The sequence below is a fragment of the Elephantulus edwardii genome, unplaced genomic scaffold, assembly GCF_000299155.1.
Source record: "Elephantulus edwardii isolate Elephantulus edwardi_28Jun2011 unplaced genomic scaffold, EleEdw1.0 scaffold00089, whole genome shotgun sequence".
NCBI classification, from domain to species: Eukaryota; Metazoa; Chordata; class Mammalia; order Macroscelidea; family Macroscelididae; genus Elephantulus; species Elephantulus edwardii.
This window is the reverse complement of record NW_006399839.1, coordinates 4,502,484-4,519,692: the sequence shown is the minus strand read 5'-3', so window position 1 is coordinate 4,519,692 and position 17,209 is coordinate 4,502,484. Positions and strand designations below refer to the sequence as shown.

At 45.9% G+C, this 17,209-nt stretch overlaps 1 pseudogene; it reads left to right on the top strand.

Annotated features, from left to right (window-relative positions):
* The first annotated feature begins 566 nt into the window (after nt 1-566).
* Nucleotides 567-2,008, top strand: LOC102859314 (annotated as a pseudogene).
* The last annotated feature ends 15,201 nt before the right edge of the window (nt 2,009-17,209 follow it).

Sequence of the window (17,209 nt, the reverse complement as noted above, 5' to 3'; positions counted from 1 at the left end):
ATTGTGGAGCCAAGCAAACTAAAGCTGTTAACAATCTCAATATCTTCACCATCTAAGACGTTAAGTATTCCAAAGCTGCACTGAACAATATTAAATTGTGATACATGGCATTTTCCTTGGCCAATATTTAGAACTAAATTGTTGGGCATTTTTCCTAATCTGTTGTCTTAGTTATCTCTCTCATTCCTTGCCAGAGTCAGAATGAGTCATGGCTGACTCCCCACTGGGTTTATGAAGCTAAATTGTATGAGAGGAGTTAGCTTGTTTTTCCTCTCTCAGGGCTGAAGGTGGATTTGAACCTCTGTCGCTTCTGGTTTCATTGCACCACTCCCTGTGGACTATCTGAATAGTTCTCTCGCTTTCATCTCTTAAGTGATAGAAGAGGTCCAAGGCCATACATACCCTTAGACTGGAAATTTCCCAATAGACTGGGAGAGGGCTATGGTGGGATTAAGAGGTTTTGCTTTTTAGGTGTTTTTAGAAGTTGACCCTGAAGCTGAACATGGTCTGTGTTGACTCTCTAGTTTGTATGACCTGAAAGAGGGGATTTACTTCTTGCAGCCAGCATGCAGTCTTCAGGAATTCCAGAAGACAGGCTGAAGGAATTCAAGTACTGGGGCAAGGAGCTGTCTGCAAGGTGGCAGCATATGGTAGCAGTCATCATGGAGATCCGGAAGGCCAAGAAGGATGAGTGGGCCTTAAAGAGAAGAAACACTAATGATCTGACCCTCAACCTGCCTCCTGAGACACCAGACAATGGGGCCAACCTTACTCTGGATGAAATAATCCTAGGAGTCAATAGTGCAGACTTACATCTGTGTTTCCAGGCACCCATGCAGCCAGAAAGATACTGTCCCAGTAGAAGGACCCTCCTGTTCAAATGACCATGGATACAGGGATTCTGCCTCAGCTGGTGGAATTCCTCATGTCATCCGTTTATCCAAGATTACTGTTCGAGGCAGCCTGGGTTCTGACCCACATTGCTGCAGGACCAACAGAGCTGACCTGGGCTGTGGTAGAAGGGAGTGCTGTCCTGCCCTTGATCAACCTCCTGTCCTGTCCCTGCTCAGCTGTGTCTGAACAGGCAGTGTGGGTTTTGAGTAACATAGCAGGTGATAGCTCAGAGTTCCGAGACCTCGTTATCTCCTGCAAAGTTGTCCCAAGTCTACTAGCCCTGGTTTCAGCAAACACACCATCCCATTTTTGCAGAACATCACATGGCCCTTGTCCAACCTGTACCGAAACAAGGACCCATAAAGGGGGTGAAGCCAATACTGCCCGCCCTCTCTGACCTCCTGCAGCTCTATGATGTGGAGGTGCCCTCGACACCTGCTGGGCCCAGAGCTACTTCACCGAAGGCTGCAATGAGCATATTAGTCAAGTGGTAGACACAAGGATCCTGCCCAGGCTGACTGTGCTCATGACCACCCCAAAACTCACTACCTTGATGCCCTCTCCACGCACTGTGGGGAACATCATCACAGGAACGGATAAACAGCCCTAGCTGACTATTGACGCAGGCATGCTGACAGTGCTGCAAGGACCCCTCACACATCCCAGGTCTTCCATCCAGTAGGAGGCTGGCCTCCCTGGGTCCGAGCAACGTGGCTGCAAGGCACAGCCAACACATCCAGCAGCTGGTTGATCACGGCATGCTGCCTCCACTGGTTAACTCTGCTGAAAAATGGAGACTTTAAAGTCCAGAAAGAAGCCATCTGGAGGGTGGCGAACTTCACAACTGGGAGCACCTTGGACTGGGAGAGCCTTCTTATCTAATCTGGAATCTTGGAGCCACTGGTGAGTCTGCTAGCTGTCCAGGACACCAAAATCATACTCATCATCCTGGACATTGTCGTTTTTTGTTGTTTTTTTTTTCAAGATCTCTGAGAAGGAAGAGTTGTGTTTTCTGCTAGAAGGATGTGGTGGAGTTGAGAAGGTTGAGATTTTACTCCACCACAATTGTCAGATCAGGCAAGCTTCTTTTCAGATTATTGAGAGCCACTGTTGAAAGGCAGAAGATCCAGAAATCATCCCACAGCTAAGCATGGAGATCATTTCTTCAAATGTAGAACACACCACCACTTAAGCTCTACCACTTGCAAGCAAACTCCCCCCCTAAATATGCATTCCTTTTATGAAGAGGCATCACTCCTAGCTCTTATGACAGATGGAAAGCTTTCTAAATTAATAAAGTTTTTGACAACATTAAAAAAACATTTTTGCTTTTTACCTTTTATCTTTACTTGGTTTATCAGGAATTGGGAATCATTCTATAGCTTCCACATTTTATAACGCACACATATATTCAGAGACATATGCAGTTTAATCCATGACATCTTTGTCTACAAACTCCATTAAAACATGTCCACCATGGGTGACAACACCATAGTATCACAGCAACATGCGAGCCAGCCCAGCAAACTAACCAAGGGCTGGTGAGTTTGAACCTCAGGCTTCCCTTTTCATAATGTTAAGACATTTCTATCATCAACTGAACTCAACTCGCTGAAGTTGAGTTGGAACTGACTCATAGCTGACCCGCCACTGGGTTTTCAATGTTGCGAATGACACTGGAGGAGAATGTCCACCATTCTCCTGCAGAGATTAGGTGCAGACCATTAAGTGAAAGCATGCATCATCCTCACTTCCAACGGAAGTCCCCACCCACTGGCCCATCTCATGAAAGTCCTTGATCTTGGACTTGAATCACTGAAATGCCCAGAATGATGGCATCCATCTGCCACAGGACACAGCTTCCAGAATCAGCCTCTGTGCTATGGCTCCCAGAGGAGGGAGGGAGGGGAAGGGTGACCAACCTGCAAACCGAACAAAATGTCCAGACCAGCTGTGCTGTGATGCTCCTACTCAGGAGGAAAATAGTGTCCAGAGAGTACTGTTTAGAATTCTGACACCTATTCCTGCCTAGCTCCAGCCTCTGCTTCATTTCAGACAATGCCTTCCCTTCTAGCTCCCAGGTGCTCCCTGGGAGATGCTATCAAGGCGAGGGGCAGACAGGAGCGCTGTCTGCTGTGGTGGGTCACCTGGGGGCTGCCATTTCCAAATCCCAGGCAGTGGTGCCTCATGAATGTTTCATTAAATACCCTCCTTGGGATGACACTTAATGAAGGAAAAGAGCGGCTCCCTTTACAGCTACTCGGAGCCTCTTTCTGCTTTCATGTTTATGGGGCTGTCCCTTTTCCTTGCAGCTGTCTTAGGGGAACCGAAACACGATGAAGATAAGCAAGTAGAGCTGGCATTTAGGAAGCCAACTATGTGTCTCGCCCAACACCCATCTGTCAGTATTGTGGTGGCTTGTGTGCCACTGTGATGCTGGAATCTCTGCTACAGGGCTTGCAAGTCCCAGCATGATCACCCAGGATGGACAGGCTTGAGCAGAGATTCCAGACAAAGGCAGAAGAAGCAGAAAATCCTGGCAATCCAATTCCGTAATTAGCCAGCGAAACCCTTATGGATCTCAAAAGAACACTGTCCGACAGTGCTAGAAGATGAATCCCCTCACACAGGGTATACTCGGAATACACCAGGGCTATGACCATAAACTTGAACACATCAGTGGTGTGGAGATGGCTCGGGACTGGGGAACGCTTTGCTGTGTTGTACCCGGGCTTGCCATCTCATGCATCTGTGGTATCCCTGGTGCTGTTATCTGTCAGGACCACAGCTAATCCCACAAAGCCTTTCTTTCCAGCTTGGAATGTCTATCATGCTGTACTGCTTCCCAGTAAATTCTCTGTCGTAGCCCTTCTCCTGGCTCCTCAAATAGACCTGAAGCCCCTAGAGGACCAGGTTCTGAGAGCTCCCTTCTGCCCCTCTACTTAAACTTGGGGGTTAGAAAACAGCACTGGGGAGGGATTTTTCTCTATACCCTGCTGCATCTTGGGATTGTATAACATTTTCACATATTATTGTTTTAGCGTGAAAGAAAGAAGTTCCAAAATAATAATAAGGATAACATTGCTAGGAGACGTTGAGTCATCTTCAACTCACAGTAGCCTGATGTACAAGACTGAGCCAAGGTCAACTCTCCAGCTGTGTTCTGGATGGAGCTGAGAAACCCCCCCCAAAGAAAACAATTAAAAGAGCCATGGTGGCCTAGGGGTAACATGCTGGGCTACTAACTGAAAGGCTGGTAGTTCAAATTCTCTAGATATTCAATGAGAGAACGACAGGTGGTCTCCTGTGAACCTTTACGGCCCCAGAAAGTCACTGAAGGGTCACTAGGAATTGGAGTAAACTCAACAGCAATACATCTATTTTGGTTTTGGACTGAAAACCCAAAACCCCCTGAGGAGAAGAGTGTGGGAGGAAGGCAGGATTTACATCCCACCTACGTTCTCACTCTGGGATAAGGGCTGGTGCAAACCAAGGGAGACTGTGGGGAGAGCCGAGACTCCACACAAAACCCAAGCAAAACTGGAAATTTCTCTACAGACCAAAACCTAAGAGGCCTGAGGACAGGACTCCATTTTGTTTCATTCTTGTATCCCAGAAACTGATCTCAAGGATGACTTTCTATGATGACTGAGTCACGGGCCAGCCTGGTCGGTATTCATTCAGCCCACCAACTCATCGTGAGCCCTGAACTTCTTCAACCAACGTGCCCAAAGAAATTCACCAGATTATCAACTCAACCTTGACCTTTTACTATAGACAAGCATTACCACAGGTCTGTTCTAGGCAGCAGGACTTCTAGAGGAGGAGGCAAGGGTGCCCAGTGGCGAAAGGCCCCGAAACTGCAGCTCGATACCCTGATGACAAATGCCACTTCTTACACCTCTGTGACCTTGGCCATGTCACTTCCCTTTTTTTGCTATCTGTCTGTCCAACTGAATCATGAATAAGAATAATGACAACCACGAGGGTTGCTTTATATTCAGTATCTACCATATACCAAGTGGCAAATAGGTCCTTTATCTAAACTTGCACACCAATGATTGCAACTGACAAGTAACAGAAAGTGAAACATTATTCCATATAAAAGAACTTTTTTTTAAATGGGTTTTTTAAATTTATTTTTATTTTATTATTTGTGTGTGTGTGTGTGTGTGTGTGTGTGTACTGTCAAATCAGATCTGACTAGTACAGGAGCAAATTGTCCCTCCTTTTCAGGCAGAGCATCTGGTGGCTTCGAACTGTGTACCTCTGGGATTGCAGTGCAACTTCTTGTCACTAGGCCACCAGAGCTCCCCAGAACTCTTTTTTTTAAACAACTCAACAACAGCAAGTCGGAATCGGTTCACGGCTGTCCCTTCAGCGGGTCATCAGAGGCTGTAACTTGCATGGGAGGTAATTGTTCATCTTTATTCCACAAAGCTGCTGGTAGATTCAAACCAGCATTTGGGGGTCCAGCGCTCCTTCTTGCCCACTTGGTCGCCAGCCCTTCCTTTTTTATAACTGAAGTAAATAGAATAATAACCTGCCTTCCCAAAGGCATAGTTCAAATCTACCAGTTGCTCCACAGGAGAAAGATGGGCAATCTCCTCCTGTGCAATTTATTGCCTCTGAAAACCCACCCGAGGGTCAGTTATGAGTTGGTTCCAACTTGACAGTACACAAAAATAATAACATAACATTCTAATATTTTTTATTTTATGTAATATTGTCATGAGAAAAAAGGGCCTTTTTCTGTGTAGCCCAGTCATCAAATTAAAGACCTTTTGTTGTTCTTGCCCATCTGTTCCCAAAGTCCATGGCTGGGAGTTACACACTATCACCAACTATCGGCAGAATATTGATATTCATAGCAATTCAGAGCATAGAATATTGGTGTTCATGGTAACTGCTGAGGTCCTACTAACTTATATAGGACATGGCCACTGACAAGAACACCTGGACAAAAGATGAAACCTTAAAAAGTGCCATACTCCCTCCTCTGTCCTGCCTCTTCCCTGGATAAGCCCCAACAGTCTCCAAGACAGTAAGACAGATCTGGGAAACACTTAACCTCTGTCTCCTCTATGTTGTTGCTTGTGTTATTATGTGCCATCGAGTTGCCCATGACTCACAGTGACCCCATGTACAACAGCCCTGAAGCCTGCCCTGTCCTGAGCCAGTCTCACTGACCCTGACACAGCCAATGTCATTGCCTCAGTTACTGTGTCAATCCATTTCATCTGGGGTCTTCCTCTCCTGCGCTGTCCCTTCACCCTTCCAGGCATGATATCCTTCACCAAGAACTGGTCTCTCCTGGCCACATGCCCAAAGTACATGAGATGGAGCTTCAAAATCCTTGTCTCTAAGAAGAAACTTGGTTTCACCCTCTCCAAGACAGACCTATTTGTTTTGTTGGTGGTCCACGGTATGTATGTACAAGATTCTTCTCCAATACCACAACTCAAAGGCATCAATACTTCTTCTGTCATCTTTAGTCACTGTCCAGCTCTCTGACGCACAGCAATTAATTGCAAAGACTGAATCAGGCGCACCTTCGTCTCTGTGAGTAGTCCTCACTACATCAGATAAGCTCAAGCTTGTTGTTACAGACGCTGTTACATTGTTATAGTCATTGTGACAATCCATCTTGTTGAGGGTTTTCTCTTTAGATGAGCTTCCACATTTCCCAGCTTGATGTCTTTCTACAAGGACCTGTCCCTCCTGAAAAACATGCCCAGAGTCTTTGTGAGAGACCCTAATCATCCTTGCCTCCAAAGAGCAACGTGGCTGCGCTTTCCCCCCAAACTGACTCGTTTGTTCTCTTGGTAGTCCATGGGATCTTCGGTACTCTTTGCCAACACCACAATCAGAGGTAGCAATTCTTCTCTGATCTTCCTTGTTCATTGTCCAACTATGAGCTGCATAAGTAGCAACTGAAATCATAGTTGGCTGGATCAGGTACACCTTTTTTAAGGCCCCTGTCTTCTGCCTCATTTAGATAGGCAACATTTCCAGTGGAAATGTTTCCATTTCCAGTGTCAGTTTCAAATCATAACCACTGGCTTTCAGCAACCATGATGCTACTGATGCCACATTTTTAGCAACAAGTGTCATAACAGCAATGCTAAATATTTTCACAAACATTCCTCCTGGTCTCAGGTGGTGGGATAAATGCCAGCTGTCATCTCTTCCAGCAGTGGTTGTTACCCTTAAGAATTCCCGTGTTAAAACATGTGTGGAAGTAACCGTCCTTGGGAGAAACCTTTGCCAGGGTAGCCATGTGTGAAGGCATGGCTGAGTGACATTTTCCTTTGCTTAGAAGAACTCCTGTGTCTGGCCCACACCACGGCAAGCAGGCAACTGGAGGGGGATGCGCCCCTCTCTCCGGGGAAACCCATTACATCACACACCATACCACCCTGTCCATGAGGCCCCACAGCCCCTAAACTGCTCCTCACCCTTCTTATCTCCCTCTGTGCACTGCTGCCCCCATTGTATGGCAGGGCTAACTTGATTTATGGCCCAGCTGCCCCAGCTGACCACCCCACCCCAGCAGACAGCTCCCCTCCAATCACTTCCATCAGCAGTGTAAGTGGAAGGTAATAAAAATCCGTCTGTGGCTGAGACTTTCCATTTCAATTGGAAATTGAAACGGTGCAATATGATTAAAGTTTAATCTGCATCATCAATAAACATGTGTGCTTGAGCGCGAGGGCGGCTTCACCTAGTGGTCGCAGGTGTGTGTGTGTGATGAATGTGAGTGCCGCCTCTCACCCCAATGATGCATGTACTGGGGTGGTGGCGGTGCATGCTGGCACACGTGCACGGGTATTTGAGGACTGAGGCCACCTGTACAAAAAGCATCAGATGGACATATGTGAGAAGACGACTTACTCATACTCAGACAACACTGGATTGAATTAAAGCTCTATAAAAATTTGCTGAAGGTATAGTGGTTTCTCAGGGAACACTAATAGCATCGTATTCATTCAATCATTTAGTGAACGCTTACTGTGCACATCTCTGGCGCTCTGGTGACTTAGTGGTAAGGAATTGCGCTATCAACACAAAGGTACAAAGTTCGAATCCACAACTGCTCTGTGGAAGAAAGATGGGCCATCTCTTCGCATGCGGTTTCCTGCCTCTGAAAACCCGCTGGAGGGTCAGCCATGGGTCAGTTCTGACTCAACAGTGCACACTATCGACCACTGTCTGTGTCAGGCCTGTGCTAGGCTGAAGGCTAAAAGTGGGGTACAAATAAAATGTGGGACTTGATACGGCTTTCAGCAAGCTTGCAGTGAAGATTGAGAATGATGGTCATCGATTAGAAGGAAAATTCTAAAACGACCCCTCAGTAACCTGAAGGTGATGACCGGTGAGGTTACCCTCCAGGGGAAGATGCTCCACTGACCCCAAGGCCATGCCTTGATGGTCATTTAGATCCACCAATGGCTCCACAGGAGAAAGACGGGCAACCTCTGCCCATGTGATTTTCAGCCTCAGAAACGCACTGAGGGATCAGTTATGAGCTGGGTTTGGCTCAAGAGCAGCACATTTGAAGTTTAGTGGGGGTTGATTTGTTTTTAATAAAATTTTTTTATTAACCTAACCCAAGCCCACAGCTGATTCTGACTCATGTCAATTTAGATTTTGACTCATTCATAAATCCTCCATCAGATTTCTGACACTTTAAATCTTCACGGGAGCAAACTGCCTCATCTTTCTCCCGTGGAGCTGCTCGGGTATTAGAACTGTTGACCTTCTGGCTGGCAGCTCAACATGCAACAGGATGGCTACCCCGTATCAAGGAATCACACAAGCAGAAAAATGTGCTGAGAGTGCTATAAAGAGGGAAAAGTGACCTCAAGGAAGGCTTCCTGGAGGAGGTGATGATTAAGCTGAGTTTGAAAGAATGAGTCTGTGGTGGATAACTAGGTCAGGAATCAGGATCAGATTTGCAAGATGGGACCAGCCAAGAGTAAGACAGCCAGAGGAGCCAAATACACAAAGGCCCTGGGGTGCCTAATGGAATATAAAGGTAGCTGGATCCAAGGGAGGAAGGAATTCAAGTTAAAGCTGGAGATATGGCCACAGAAAGCATGCCATCCTAGTATTGTTAACAACAGAAACCGGAGTGCTTTTGAGTGCAAAGATTTCCCAAACTCATCTTAAGACATACCAAATATTCTCTACCTCATGATAACTAAATGTACAAAAGGGGGGAAAATGCTGACACCATAGCTCAAAGGCATCAATCCTTCTGTCATTTTTAGTCACTGTATAGCTTTCTGATGCATAGCAAGTAATTGCAAAGACTAAGGCCTGGATCCATGCACCTTAGTCTCCAGGCTGACAGCATTGCTCTTTAGCACTTTGGAGAGGTCCTTGACAACAGACTTCTCAATGCACCTGGTCTTTTGAGATTACACACACACACCCCAATTATAAGTGAAGTTACATGGCTCATAGAAGTTTGTCTTAGAAACTCAAGTTTCTTTCAGAGTTCCAGGAACAATGGCCTGTCTATCCCAAAGTTCAGCAGGCTCAGCCAGAACAAAAATAAATGGTTTCATTTATGTGACATGAGGTACCACAATGTGTATAATGCAATAGAGGAAACGTGGACATGGGTGCAGCCATTAGGATCCACATGTGGAGACTGGAGTGACCTATTTACCCACCGAGGTAGCCTGTGTCATCTGTGATGAGCTACCCAATGTATGCAAGTATATTTTAGGAAAACATTTCGAATTCTCCTGGAACCCTGGTGGTTCAAGGGTAGAGGTCTTGCCTTCCATGTGAGAGACTTGGGCTTCATTCTCAGCCATGCATTTCCAGTGCAGTCACCACTCATCCATCTGTCAGCAGAGTCTTATGATACTGAGCATGTTCTAGTGGAGCTTACAGACAAAGACAGACTAGGAAGAAAGACCTGGCAATCTACTTCTTCAAATCAAACAACGAGAACCTTTGGATCACAACAATGTGTGTGGAGCAGCCATGAGCTGGGGGCCGACTTGACAGCAGCTAAGAATAACAGAGGAAAGTCTGGGTAACTTAAGCCTTGGGAATACAGACCACTTCTTGCAAATCAATTTTGGATCTCCATAACATGATAGTGATGTAAGTCAGAACTATTAAGAGATGTTAAATGTTTTGTGAATCCTAAAGCGAGGCAGCATAGAATCCTGGTCAACAGTACAGGCTCTAGAGTCAAGTGGGCTTGAATTTCAATCCCTACAAAAGTAAACATTCCAGCCGGTAAACACCCTTCGACACAGTCATCTCAAGCCAAAGCCACACTACTTCACTGATGCCAACACAGTGACCATGGAGGCCAGGGAAGAACAGGGTTTCCAGTGCTGGGCACCTGTAGAAGCCGACAACCACACCTTTCTTCCATGGAGCAGCTGGTGGATAAATTTTATCTGAAGTTAATTTTGGTTAAATTTAGTCCACTATGATGTTGTTGCTGTGTACCGTCAATTCAGAACCAGCGCATAGCTGGCCCTCCAGCAGGTTTCCAGAGGCAATAAATAGCAAGAGATGAGACTGTGTATCTTTCTCCTATGGAGCTGCTGATGGATTCAAACCACATACCTTTGGGTTGGCAGTACAATTCCTTACCACTTAGCCACCAGAGCTTCCTAGGTTATTACTGTTGTTTTGTACCACTGAGTTGATGCCAACCCACTGGTGACCATGCTGCCCCCACTGGGTTTTCTGAGGCAGTTGCCCAGCTTTCTCCCTCAGAACAGCTGCTGGATTCAAACTGTATGCCTTTGGGTTAGCAGCACAGAACCAACAACAGGCCACTAGAGCTCCCCATAGCATCCACAAATTCATAATGGGATGATGGGGAAAATGGGGGACGGGGACTTCCCTGATCCTCTTGGAGAACCTGGGATGGGCCCCCTGCTGTTCCAGGAGCATCTTACTAGTCAGGATGATTTGCAGTCAGTGGCAAAGCCCGCCCTGGGGCCAGAGATGTGAGGCTGGCGATAAAACCATCAGGCAAGATTTGCGGCATCTTTTTCTCCCCCATCCCCGAGTCTCCCATTAAAAATGATTTGTCGTTAGGACGGAACATGGGAAAACAAACGTGATTAAAATTTCCCCATATTAAGTACCTGCGTGGCGATGACAGGAGGGAGCACAGCGCTCTGGAGAGGCCCCGATCCAGCCGTCTGGAGGGAAGACGAGCAGCTGGCACAGGAGAGGAGCAGAGCGAGAGTCGGAATTTGTCTCTCTGCCGCCCCTGCCCGCCCTGGCATCTGCCCTCCAGCTGGCTGACAGCAGCCCACTGACTCCACTGAAGACGCATACAACTGAGTGAGGATGAAAGGCGCCTGGGACCAGAGAACACAAACCGTTGACATTATACTACTAACCAAAAGGTTGGGATTTCAAACCCATCCAGTTGCCCTGTGGCAGAGAGATCCTGTGAGCTGCTTTTGTAAAAAGTGGTTCTTGTGAGATTTTGCGTACCTCGTAATGAACCTGTAGGATGAGAGCCTACCTCACCCCCCACGCCCTCACAACCTCTGGTCTGCCCAGGACTGCAGTCACTGTGTCAAAGCTTGAGGTCCTTCTCTTTGACTGACTCTCCACTCTTCCATGCGAGGTGACCTTTCCTAAGGAGAACAAGCGCAAAGCGTGCGAGGAAACATCTCACCATCCTTGCTTCCAAGGCTCACTCCGGCTCCACCTCACTCCTGGGTTAGCACGGCCAAGAACACCGTCACGCTCAGTTGTGCTCTGTAACTAACACATGTGGTCACTTGGAGCTGGAACTGATTCGACGACAGTAGGTTTGGTTTTTGGTTTTGGTGGAGCGAGAGGTAGAGATGATCACAGTTGAGAAAGGAAGGAGGAGAACGGGGGATGATTGTGACCTGACCCCTTCCCCTGACCTCCCACAGAGGGGAGTAAAATCTCTTACAGCTTCCAGAAATGTGCTCGATCTTGTCCATTTATATAAATCATGAAACACTTCTTAGTGTGTGTGTCTCTTAGAAACCCTTTGCTTCTTTAAAGTGTGCAACAGATCAGTGGGGAAAAAATCCATGTGTCTTCACTCCTCCTGGACCCACACGTTGGCAATGTGCCTCTGTGGCTCTTAGCACAAGACAGAACCTCTTTCTCAAATCTTCAATATGGGCTCGTTTTGTGGCTTGCTTTGGTCTATAGAATACAGAACATGTGAATATGGGGCAACTCAAGGTTTAGGTCTCAAGAGGCCTTGTATATTTCTACTTCCTCTAAAACAAGCTTGCGCTTCCTTTTGGGTGACAAATGATACACGGCTCAGTCCTACCCACTAACCCCACCATTCAACAGAAAAATAAGTTCTAGAGACATGAATGAGGCCATCGCAGACTAGCCAGTGCCTGGCCAACCATGATCTGATCACAATTTCCTGAAAATCCCTCTTTCATCAAGTAAAAGACTCCTAGGGCATTTCCCATGATTCACTGCTTCTTTCCCATGCAGACCCAGAGCTGGATAAATTGTCACCTTGGGATCTCAACACTATAAGGCTTGGGCTGTTCCATACTTGCGAGATGATATCTAAGAGTTAAAGCTCAGGAAGAGTCAGTCATGAGCTATCCTTTAAACCCACTTTGGTTTAGGTCATGAAACTGCACACTTGTTTGCTTGCAGTATGTCTGCCACAGTGTAGGAGTCTGCCTCTTGGTGCCCAGGTGGAAATAAGCCTTGTAATTTGGATGTCATTACTGTCAATCATGCTGGGTATAAAGTGAACTCATAACATACCTCCTAGGTTAGAGGTAGGGACCACGTCACAGTCAAGGAGTTTGACCAAGATGACCTTTTCAATTCCATCCTCCCAAGACTGAGACAGGGTGGGGAAAACTGGGGTGTTCTAGTTCCAGGTGTATAACTGCAATTCCAGGTGGAGCTATGAAATCACTCATGGAGGGGATCTCATGAGACTGTTGCTACATTATTCATAGGTTTTGAGAACCTGTTATTTCGGAATTGGATGGCTGGAAGCTCTGCTGAGACTTGACCACCATGGATGACTCTGCTGTTATTTGTAATGCTGATGGCATAGCTTCCAGCATCCCAGCAACACACAAGCGACTGCAGAATGGCAAAGGGACAGCTGAGGGGTAGAACCTTGCCTGCATAAAGCAAAGAAGAAGATAAAGACTACAGCCTTCAAGATGGATTACAGCGTAAGATCAAAGAAACAAAAATCCTCCCCAATGGACCAACAGGCACCACCACAGGGGATGAAGCAACAATTCTAGCTGGCATCAATCAACATCTGTGGTAGCAAAAGTCAAGAAGTCAAAAGATGTGTTGCACTGGACACATTTGCCGTCAAGGACTTCTCTAAAGTGCTAAAGAGCAAAGAGGTCAGTTTAAAGACTAAGGTGCACCCACCCCAAGCCATGTTATTTTATTGCTTTGTATGCATGTGAAAGTTGGACAATGGATAAAGAAGACTGAAAACCAATCAATGCTTTTTAATTACAGTGTTAATGAAAAGTATTGGCTATACTACAGACTCTCCAAAAACAAACAAATCATGGAGAAAAATATAATCAGGGTGCTCTCTGGAGTCAAGGATGGTGAAACTTCATCTCATCTACTCTGGGTAGGCTGGAGGCATGCCATTCCTTGGGAAAAGACATGAAGGACGAAGTAGAGGGTTGGTGAAAGAGGAAAAGACCCTCAATGAGATGGTCTGACACAGTGCCTGTCCCAAGAGGCTTGAACATGGTTAAGATTATAGGGATGACGAAGGAGAGAGAAAGGTTTCCATCTGTTGCTTATGGGCCTGCTTTTAGTCTTGGTAGACTCGATGGCACGTAACATAACCCTCAATGAGATGGACTGGCACAAACCCCAGGTGGTAAAGAATCACCTCCTTATCAGAGAAAAAACAAATCACCATTTGTTAGGTTTAAGGGACACTGGAGCTAGCCAGTTGAGTTGCTGAAGCCAAAGCTGGTAATTGATTGATCAGGGAATTTTGGTCTGAACCAAACTGTGGTCAGATCAAAGTTCTGATCTGCTATTCATAGGGTCATTCATAATGAATTATGGTCACCTCGACGGCATCTAACAGCAATATAATCTGACTCATGAGAAACCACAGGATAATGCCGTGAAGCCTGGGAGGGCTGTAACTCAGCGGCCCTGCTTTGTTTTTCTGGTCCACACACGTTTTCTGCTGCTATATTTGAGTTCTCCTTCCCGGCACGATTCTGCCTGACACAGAGTTTTGGCTTTTCAAGGTTTTACAGTATCTGATTGTGTCTTAATGGTACTTTTAGTACAAAATTAAAGCCACTGCTGAGGGGAAAAAACCCCCAAATCAACCCACAACTAGCCTGATTGATTTATGTCCCTTGGAGCTCTGAACCTTTTCTGTCTGTTTCATAAATAGAAGCATTTGACGAATGCACAATTGGCAGAGACGCAAGTAACCAACTTGCTCTTTGAGTAAAAGTAATCTGAAAATGGAATGTTTGCTAATTGTCACAAGGACTGTTTTGAAGCCCCTCCTGTCGCTCCCACAGTCCTTCCCTTGCCCAGGTTCTGTTTCTGTCCTCTTTCTCCTAGACTGTGACTTTCTTGTCTTGTTCATTCTAGCATTGGCCAGTCTTCAAAGTTATGGTTGACTGGTCTTCAAAGCCATCTACCCTCATGGGCCACTTCAGGATTTCTTCAGCCATCACAGGCTTCAGGCTTCAAGAGAAGATCTGACCACAGTTTTGTCCAGATCAAAATCCCCTGATCAATCAGTTACCAGCTTTGGTCTCAGCAACTCTACTGGCTAAGCCAAACAGCCCTCAGATCTAACAAACGGTGATATTTTTATTTAATTTTTTTTTTCTGGTAATGAGACGACGACTCAGTTTTATGTAGCCAAGACCTGAAATGAACTCCAGTGTCACCCCTGACACTCACTTTGTGAAACTATGACATCTCTGTGTGTCTCCAATTCTTCTGTAATCTGGGGTAATTAATGTAGCACCTCCACAAAAGACCAGTTTGAAGGAATTGAAATACACACCTAATCCTCATGTATCAATGGTCTCATCATCTGACATTTCATATTTATAGCAGCTAAGAAAAATTAACAAGTGGGGTCTCCCATGTTCCAGTCTCCATCATGAGGAACATTTGTACAAAGATCAGCTGAACCAAACCAAGCCCACTGGGTCAGAACCTCTGTGGATGTGCCCAGTGAGTCTCAATTCTAGATGACTAAGTAGTTATTTGCACAGAAGTTTGAGAATGGTGGTGTTGCCAGAGAAGACTGACCACATCATGGACTCCAAAAAGAACCAACAGATCTCTCTTGGAGGAACTAAAAGCAGAGTCTTTCTCAGAAGTGAGCAAGGCGAGGTTTTGTCTAGTTACTTTGATTATTTTACCAGCAGCAACTAGTTGCTGGGAAAAGACATCCTGTTTGTTAAACCTTCCCTCCGTGAGCCACCCCAGATGACACTGGAGGTCCTCATGGGTGACCAGGCCATGTAAGGGACACCTTCTCCATTCACCGTGGCATCTCAATCGGTCACAGAAGGTGCAGGGAAACAGTAGGTTAAAGGGATGATGCTGGCTGAAGCCGTGAAAGGGTTTAGAATGTTTCAGGTAGCCTGTGTGGGGAGGCAGACAGGAGAGAGGACCGGGTGTGGTACAGAGATTCAAGGTGGAAGGAGGATGAATAGGAACTTAGGTCAAGGTGGGTAGAGTGAGGCTGCAGATGGAGGACAAGTGGGGTCTTGCCCAGGATGGGTGGTAGAAGGTAGAGCTGAAGGGCAGGACCAGACCACCACCAACTCCATCCACTCAACCGAATGTGAATGACATGGGGTGGGGGTGGGGAGGGAAATGGGTGAAGGTGTGAGGCAGAGAGGAGGGGAAGTACAGTGACCCCGGAGATGGGACATGGCCCCTACTCAACTCTTGCACAACTCTGATTTCATACACGGAACCTAATGATATTGACACACACACGGGTATATTACTGTATGAGACTATATGAGCATTTATGGGAGCTCTGGTGGCCTAGTCTGGAGGGAGTTGTATGTTAACCCAAAGGCCCCGCCTCTTTGGCAGTTCAAATCTATCAGCAGCTCTGAGAAAGAAAGATGGGCACACTCCTCTGGTGTGATTTACAGTCTCAGAAACACAACTGAAGGTCAGTTATAAGTTGGTCCTGACTCAATGACATTGAATTTTAAGTCTGATGAGAATATATAATAATGGTGATGATAATGTTGACAATAACTATGATAATGATGTTGAACTTGATTTACCCTTGTGCCATGTTGATTGGCTGGAAAGCATTCCAAGTAGGAAGAAAAATGGATATAGAATCTCTCTTGCTATCTATCTATCTGATACCAAACATACACTTAAAATCCCAGTAATTAGCACAGTTTGGGCAGGCTGACAAGCTGTTTCTGTCTCCGAGTTTATGTTCCTTTCTCCCTCGTCTTTGAATATTTGTATCAGCTCATGATTTGCTATGCACAAACACTTCCAAATGACAAGAAAGTCAGAGAAAGTGCAATCTTACAGCTCGGATATTAGTTCAGTTGCTCCAAGTCTTGGTGATGTGATTGATGGGAATTTTATTGCAAATGTAAAAAAAAAAAATCTGCATCCCTTTCTTCCTATGTTGGCACGTCAATGTTTTGGTCTCACACGGCATGTCCTGGTGTATTGAAGATAATAGCTCTCTGGTGTCCTTGATGGCTCTGAATCAAAGCTGGTCAATGTCTCATTGGCTTGCATGGCAGAATGTCAGGGTCAGTGACACTCACAGGCACGCTGCTTACTAAAAACGCAGAAACTCCCAGAGCCAGAGATGGAGAGCATTTGGCCAGTATAAAAACAATTCTACTAACAATTATTGTGTACCTGTTGGGGTGCAGCTTAAGCCATGTAGTACTTGGTGCATGGATGAATGTGAAATGAATTCTTGTTAAAGAAATGAATGTGTGAATGAATGCAAGTCTATATACTGTGGAATCTATAATGTTTCCTCTTTTAGAATCTGAATTTCCAGAAAGCAATCAAACCCAAAGGAAATTAGCTAGGAGAGATAAATATATGGCAAAAACCCAATGATGTGAGGCCAGCTGCTGCAAATGGGACAAATGTATGATGAACCCACGAAAGGGAATGATGACTTGGCTGCTGAGGATGGAAATCCACAGAGACCATCAACTCAGTTGCAAAGAGAGAATGGGTTTGACCTCAGCCATAAGCACAAGTTAGACTATGCAGACGTGGGGGGTGAGGGGGGTGCCTCTGCTTCAGA